The sequence below is a fragment of the Silene latifolia genome, chromosome X (genome assembly GCF_048544455.1).
Source record: "Silene latifolia isolate original U9 population chromosome X, ASM4854445v1, whole genome shotgun sequence".
In the NCBI taxonomy this organism is placed as follows: domain Eukaryota; kingdom Viridiplantae; phylum Streptophyta; class Magnoliopsida; order Caryophyllales; family Caryophyllaceae; genus Silene; species Silene latifolia.
Genome location: NC_133537.1, coordinates 314,173,277 through 314,179,680, shown reverse-complemented (window position 1 = coordinate 314,179,680; position 6,404 = coordinate 314,173,277). Strand labels below are relative to the sequence as shown.

The 6,404-nt window shown below is 35.8% G+C and overlaps 1 long non-coding RNA gene across 2 annotated transcripts; it reads right to left on the bottom strand.

The window, feature by feature from the left end:
• Positions 1-518: 518 nt before the first annotated feature.
• Positions 519-5,740, bottom strand: LOC141617605 (uncharacterized). Of its 2 annotated transcripts, XR_012531149.1 has the most exons (3): positions 5,432-5,722; positions 4,042-4,239; positions 519-3,911 (listed from the first exon to the last, which is right to left on the bottom strand). It is a non-coding gene; the product is annotated as an uncharacterized LOC141617605 (long non-coding RNA). The 2 variants fall into 2 exon arrangements; XR_012531148.1 differs by lacking the exon at positions 4,042-4,239 and having other exon boundaries at positions 5,432-5,740.
• Positions 5,741-6,404: the final 664 nt, after the last annotated feature.

The window sequence follows — 6,404 nt, the reverse complement described above, 5'->3', positions numbered from 1 at the left end:
AAGATAAATTCACTATAATTTTATAAATTGTAAATTTCTAAACTTTTGTTATGTATTAATTATTATTATATATGAGAGAATGACTTGACACATTTTGTATAAAATAAAATATTAAACTGATATAATTAGCTTCATCACAAAATAAAAAAATCACTAACATAATTTGAGAAAATTTATTATTTGTAATCATTAGTTTTATGTTAAAGAAAAAAAATCATTAAACATATTTTATAACTTTACTAAATTCTCTTGAAGTTCATAATTCATTTTTTTCTCATATCGAAATACGATGAGGTATATGAAAAATATGAAAAATTAATAATGTATCAATTTAAAATATTTAAATAATAACTAAAAACAAAACCTCTATATATACCGCAAATATGCGGGATTTACACTATTAAATACCAATAGTATAATTGTTACATTCTCTAATATTCCTATCTAATAAACCGCGCATTTGCGCGGGATCTATACTAGTGAGATATTAATAAAATTAAAATACTTTGGGAGGAGCAGACTCGAAATCAAATGTATTAAGTCGCTATAATAAAATGAATATATGTAACACAGAATGGGACTATTATAAGCATACAATTGTCTTGTATGAGTCTTCAAGACCCTCAAGAACCTGAATTTAGTAAACTTTTCAGAATAAAAACTGTAATTTCTCGGTGAGATCAACAGCGGCCTTCTTAGCGTCTTGGCGATAACATAAGTCCAATCTTCTCAATTGTCTTTTTTTAAAGCTTTGGTTGATAGCCTGTGTTACTTTGATTTTTTACCAGCTTCCCACCAGACTTTCTTGTATTGCAGGTTGACAAACTGCAACTTGTTTTGTGGTTTGGGAAAGAAACGCTGTTCGCCTTGCTTGAATTTTAAAGGGCACACTCTTCATGTTCATCTTTCAACCCCAACAGGTCAATCAAGTCTTTGTAGGTAGATCTCAGTTGCACAGCTGACATTATACACTAGACCGACTTCGAATTCAAAAGTTCAACAGCCACAGAATGACAAAAGGACCAAAATTATTTTTTTCTAAACATGTGAGTTACAAATCTTAGAAGAGGAAAAAAAAAAAAGTTGCTATGATCAGCTTATCAATCATCATTACTCCTAAGCTTTTGGATCAACTTTATCACACTGATCTAGTTTGACCCGGGAGGGAGTGCGTAGCCGGCCTGAATCCACACTAAACCAAATGTCCGACAAACTAAAAGAACATAAAATTTATCATTCAGCTTCATAACAAACAGATAAACACTTCCCATACAAATGCGTGAATCAGTGATAACAACCAAGGGTGTTCATTTGAGGAAGGGTGGGGAAGGAGGAATGGCACAAGGGATATTTCCAGCTACATCTTTCCGATGTTTGAGAGATTTTGATTTGTCTTGGAGGAAGAAGGATTAATCCCTCCATTTTCCTCTTATCATATTTGCTAACCAAACAAGGGAATTTGTGTCTCTCATATACCTTTTCCCCTAATTCTCTCAATCCAAACAAGCCTTAAATCTCGATTACCATTTTTCTTCTACAGATGTGTGAAGCATTTTATCAGCACTTCAACACCTCATGCCAAATTCTATTTTAACCACTAGAAAATGATGCAACATACACTTCAAACTGATGCAGTAACCTATGTTTATACACGACCCTATTTCAAGCAATGTAAATATACTATAATACTTACATGACATATCAGGTTCTTCGCAGCACTCACAAAGAAGAGAGAAAGCTCGATTCATAGGTCCAACGAAGGTTCTTTTCCAAAATCAATTGGCAATAGAAAGAGTAATTATTCTTCACATTTTCCATCACATGTGAAGTCATTTTTGTAAGCACGCCACACATCATTGCATCACAAACTATGATCAATCCTTCACCCAACGACAATCGTGTTTTCAGTCATGGCTTAGTTTTAATTCCAAGGCAAAAATACAGGACCTGAAACCTTGTTAAATTCCAAATATGGGCTTGGAGCCTTGGAGGAGTTGAGCTTGACCCTTAACCATTTTTCCCATAAGTTGATCCTATGAGCTCTTGGGTAAACTCATAAAAATACCCTCGTCATTTTCTCTATTAGATAATAGCTCTACAATGAATATCCATAGTTTGCTTTTATCAACTATCTTATCATTTTGAATTCCTTGTGTTGGTCCATTTTTACTTCCTCTTCAGTTCGTTATTGGTCATATATCTCTTCCCTTTTATATTTAGAAATGCTGAAAACAAAGAAAGAGGAGCAAAAAACGCGGAGAGAAATACGAAAGAAAGAGACCTATACTAAATAAGAACTGGAATAGGAAGCAAAAATGAAATACTGTGAGAAATTAGAAATGACATCAAAAGTATAGAAAAATCAATTCCGGATGATCATCTCAGCTATTACCTAAACGGGGGAAGGGAGCTCATGGGGTCAACTTGTGGGAAAAGAAAAGAAGGGTCAAGCTCAACTCTCCAACCCACCCAGGCTCATTTGTGGAATTTAACATGGTATGAGATAGTTCATGGATATGACTGGATTTGAAGAAAAAAATACTGGGCAAAAAAAAAAACACACTTAGGCCAAGAGACTTCCTCATATTAATTTATCCAGTGTGTGTGGTACTAGTATGCATTGAAAAGCACTCATGTGAAAGGGGGAATGCGAAGAAAGCTATAATCCATACAAATGTCACATGTGGAAGTCCTACATTAGTAAAGAGGATAAAATTGATCACTCCCGAAAATGGAAAAGTTACTATATAAATTAAGAAGTTACTCCACTTCGCCAATCAGTTTTGGAATGGAGTCTCCTTGGACTTCTAAGGTGAATATTGGACTATTTCTCTTACTTTTGAGAATCCCATTAAAGTTTAGACATTCTCCATATAACAAAAGGCCATAAACTACACGAATTGAGTACATATTCCCTATTATAGCTAGACATTCTCATATAATAAGAGGCCCTAAAGGCCTAAACTACAAAAATTTAGTACCAATCCCCCTCAACTTGATGGATCTGGGGGTCATAAGCACACACCTTACACTAACTAGTGTAGAACAGTAAGACTTGCCGTGAAGCTGTTTCAACCAATTGGAAACATTTTTGCGATGAAAAATCCTACTGTGAAATATATTTTATATATAGAATTTTGTGCACTACACTAAGGAAAACAATAACTTGATATCTCAATCAAATATTACCCCTTCACTACATCAGTAAGACAGGTGATGTCCGATGCTAGCATAAACTGGCAAGACATTCTTATATATAGTCAACATGACAATAATTTCATTCAGTCTTCAGAAAAAAATTTAAGTACATGGCAGGAAATGTAAGTGGCTCCCTCCTAAAATGAGATTTTGCTCCGAGCTGAACTGACAAGGTAAAATAATTCGCCCTCCAGTCACATGGATACACTACATTTGCTTTTGAATCAAAGTTTGAAGATGAAAAATATGTGAGAGAAGACTGGGACTCACACTAACATGGGAGTGTTTTTGTTTGGTATTTATTACGCAAAATGGAAATTTAGTGAAACGAATTGATAATCCCAAAAAAGGAATATGCAATTAATCCAAATCAATAGAGTATTGAAGAAAAGAAAAGGAAGCTTAGTCATAAAGCAGCAAGAGAATAAATGTTGACTGCATAAGTAACATGACATTCATCCGCATAGAATTCAGAACAAAGCGCGTGATAACCATTTACGGACAAGAAAAGTAGCATTATTAAAGAAAAAGAACAGAATAGGAAAGTTAAGATTTTGATCATTCTTACTGCCATTTTAGCAGTGTCTTTTGGACGTCTTATCTAATGAATGCTACCATAGAAGGATCTGCCAATTTGCCATTAAGGATAGTGCTGCAGATGCATACTCAGTAGAGATGACTCCAAGTAAAGCTTGCCCATTCTCATTGTGGTTCTGCATTGACTAAGCAACCATTTAAAGTCTGAATTTTAAAGATAATTTCAGATACAATAGCAACCTACCAACTATTACACGGGGGTCTCTCATATATGATTAGAAACAGAAGAAAGTAGATACGCGTTACAAAATTCCAGTATCTCTTTCTCGCTGTTCGCGGAGGGCCGGAGGTTGAAACAGGTATGTTAATCAATATAGAGCCTTTTCATAGGTCTGGTAGCTTGAATTAAATGAATAGAGTCAACTGAAGCCTCCTTGTACGTAGACAGGCTATGATAGAAGATAGTAGACAAAAACATTCCCATACTTGAAGCAACAGAAGTACCTGTTGAGAGGCAGTCTTAATAGATATCGTTTTGAGAAACTTGCTGTGAACCACGAACAACAAAATTGCAAAGATTTTTACTCATTCCGAAAGACTTAAGATCCATACCCACGTCTTTTTCCCTCGAGTAAGCAAATAAGCAAAGAAGATTTAGCAGCAGCATTTTTTTCTCTTCCTTGGTCAATGTCCCCCAAGTCCACTTGAAAACCCACTATAACGGCTGGTAGAACCGTTATTAGGCATAACGCACCAATCAACAGAAAAACTATGTTTAAAGTTTTTCTCTTTGGCAAAATAAAAGAGTGGTCGTATTCATGTCATATTTTTCCTACCATAGGTGAAGAAACATGGACCTCCTATCCTTATCAATCAATGTCTCAGGACAAACACAGGATTTACTTCCACATTTTCCCTTACGATTAATTCTGTTTAGGTTTGGTATCGGACTCCATCACCATCCCATAGACAGCATCTATGACCAGAAGATTTTAATGACCTGGCAGTGAAAGTGGGTAACACAACAGTTCAGCTGCTTATGGCATCTTTTCGACCCGCTCAATAACCCATACATCGCCTAAGACTAATACTATATTCAAGCACACGTATGTGAGCTTGGAGAATGTAGCTCAAGTTCACCTAGGGTATGGTTTGGCTAGAAATGAATTACTCCCTCTATTTGTTGCATTCCCATACATTTGTTCAAAATACGTGACGAGAATTTAACCTGCCGAAAATCACTAATGAATAAAGGGAGGATAAGTTAGCGGTTTGGCCCATGCACAATGAAGATACACAAGGTCCACCATACTTAGTCCTAGTATCGAACTAACAACGACATTTATGGGCTTATCGCCACCAAAAGAGCAAGCATATTTACTATACCGTCGTCCGTATTTAAACATACAGAAATCATAATAAAAATATAATGACACTTAAATTCATCAATTTCCTTAAAAATTTGTGATCAAAATCACATTAGCATAGAAATGTGTTACCCAAAACCCTAGTATATAGCTTTGTAGCATCAACAATTACATCAGTGGAAACCCTAAACCCCAAAAATTGGATATAGTTTGCAAAAATTACCAAAAAGTGGATCAAACTGACAGCAATTGCAATTGACAAACAAAGATCGCGTGAAATTAGACTTAAGAATTAATTAAAATAGCATAATTAGGGAAAAAAAATTAACCTGTGAAAGATAGTGCACCGAATAATTGAGGGACGAAGAGATGCTACGGCGGAAGATTTCCCGTATTTGTGTTGGTCGGAAGTTGATGAAAGCGCGCCTGACCTTAGTCAGTTAGACTCAAAAATACGACTCAGACACAAAATTAGCGGGTTGGATTAAAAAATTATCATTCAGCTAAGAAAATTGAGTTCCTACGGACACGATTAAATTATAACTAGGTAGGACTAAGATTGAAGTATGTCGTCACAAATCCGACATAAATAACTCATATATATCTATACTAAATAATAAAACAACAACCACAATACATTTTTTCCCGCTAAACTACTCACACCTTATTTCTATTGAAAACTAATATTTCTTAAAATAACTCGTAAATTGAAGTAATAAGGGCTGTTTGGTCGGGGATCTACAAGAAAGGGTTAGGGAATCACAGTTGATGATTCCCTTTGTGTGTGTTTGTTTGACAAAAAACAATCATTCCATTACCCCCTCCTTTACCGCCAATCTGCTCTAACTCTTTACCCCTCACCATCCCCACCTCTAACATCCACTACCATCATGGCAGCCCTGCCGTCCCCCACCTTTAACACCCATTACCAAAACACCCCATGTAACACCCCCATATACCAAGGAGCCTTAACAAGACCTTCCCTAGCATATAAAGGTGTTACCATCTCGGTTACCCGAGAAAAGTAATAATCAAAAGTCAATAAAAGAACATTTACAATTATTACAAGTGATCTAACCAAACTACTAAAACAAAAGATACAACTCAACATCCTTATGTGAACTATCTCTGACGTAACTTGCGAAAGACCCTGCCAAGACTCCAGCTATCATCCAAGACCTCACCTGAAAGACCGACTGCTTACCATAAGGGATCACGGCAGACACAACAGAACAAACAAAGACAAACCACACAAGGTCAGCAACTGAGGCAACACAACAACAACCATAGACACTACACAAG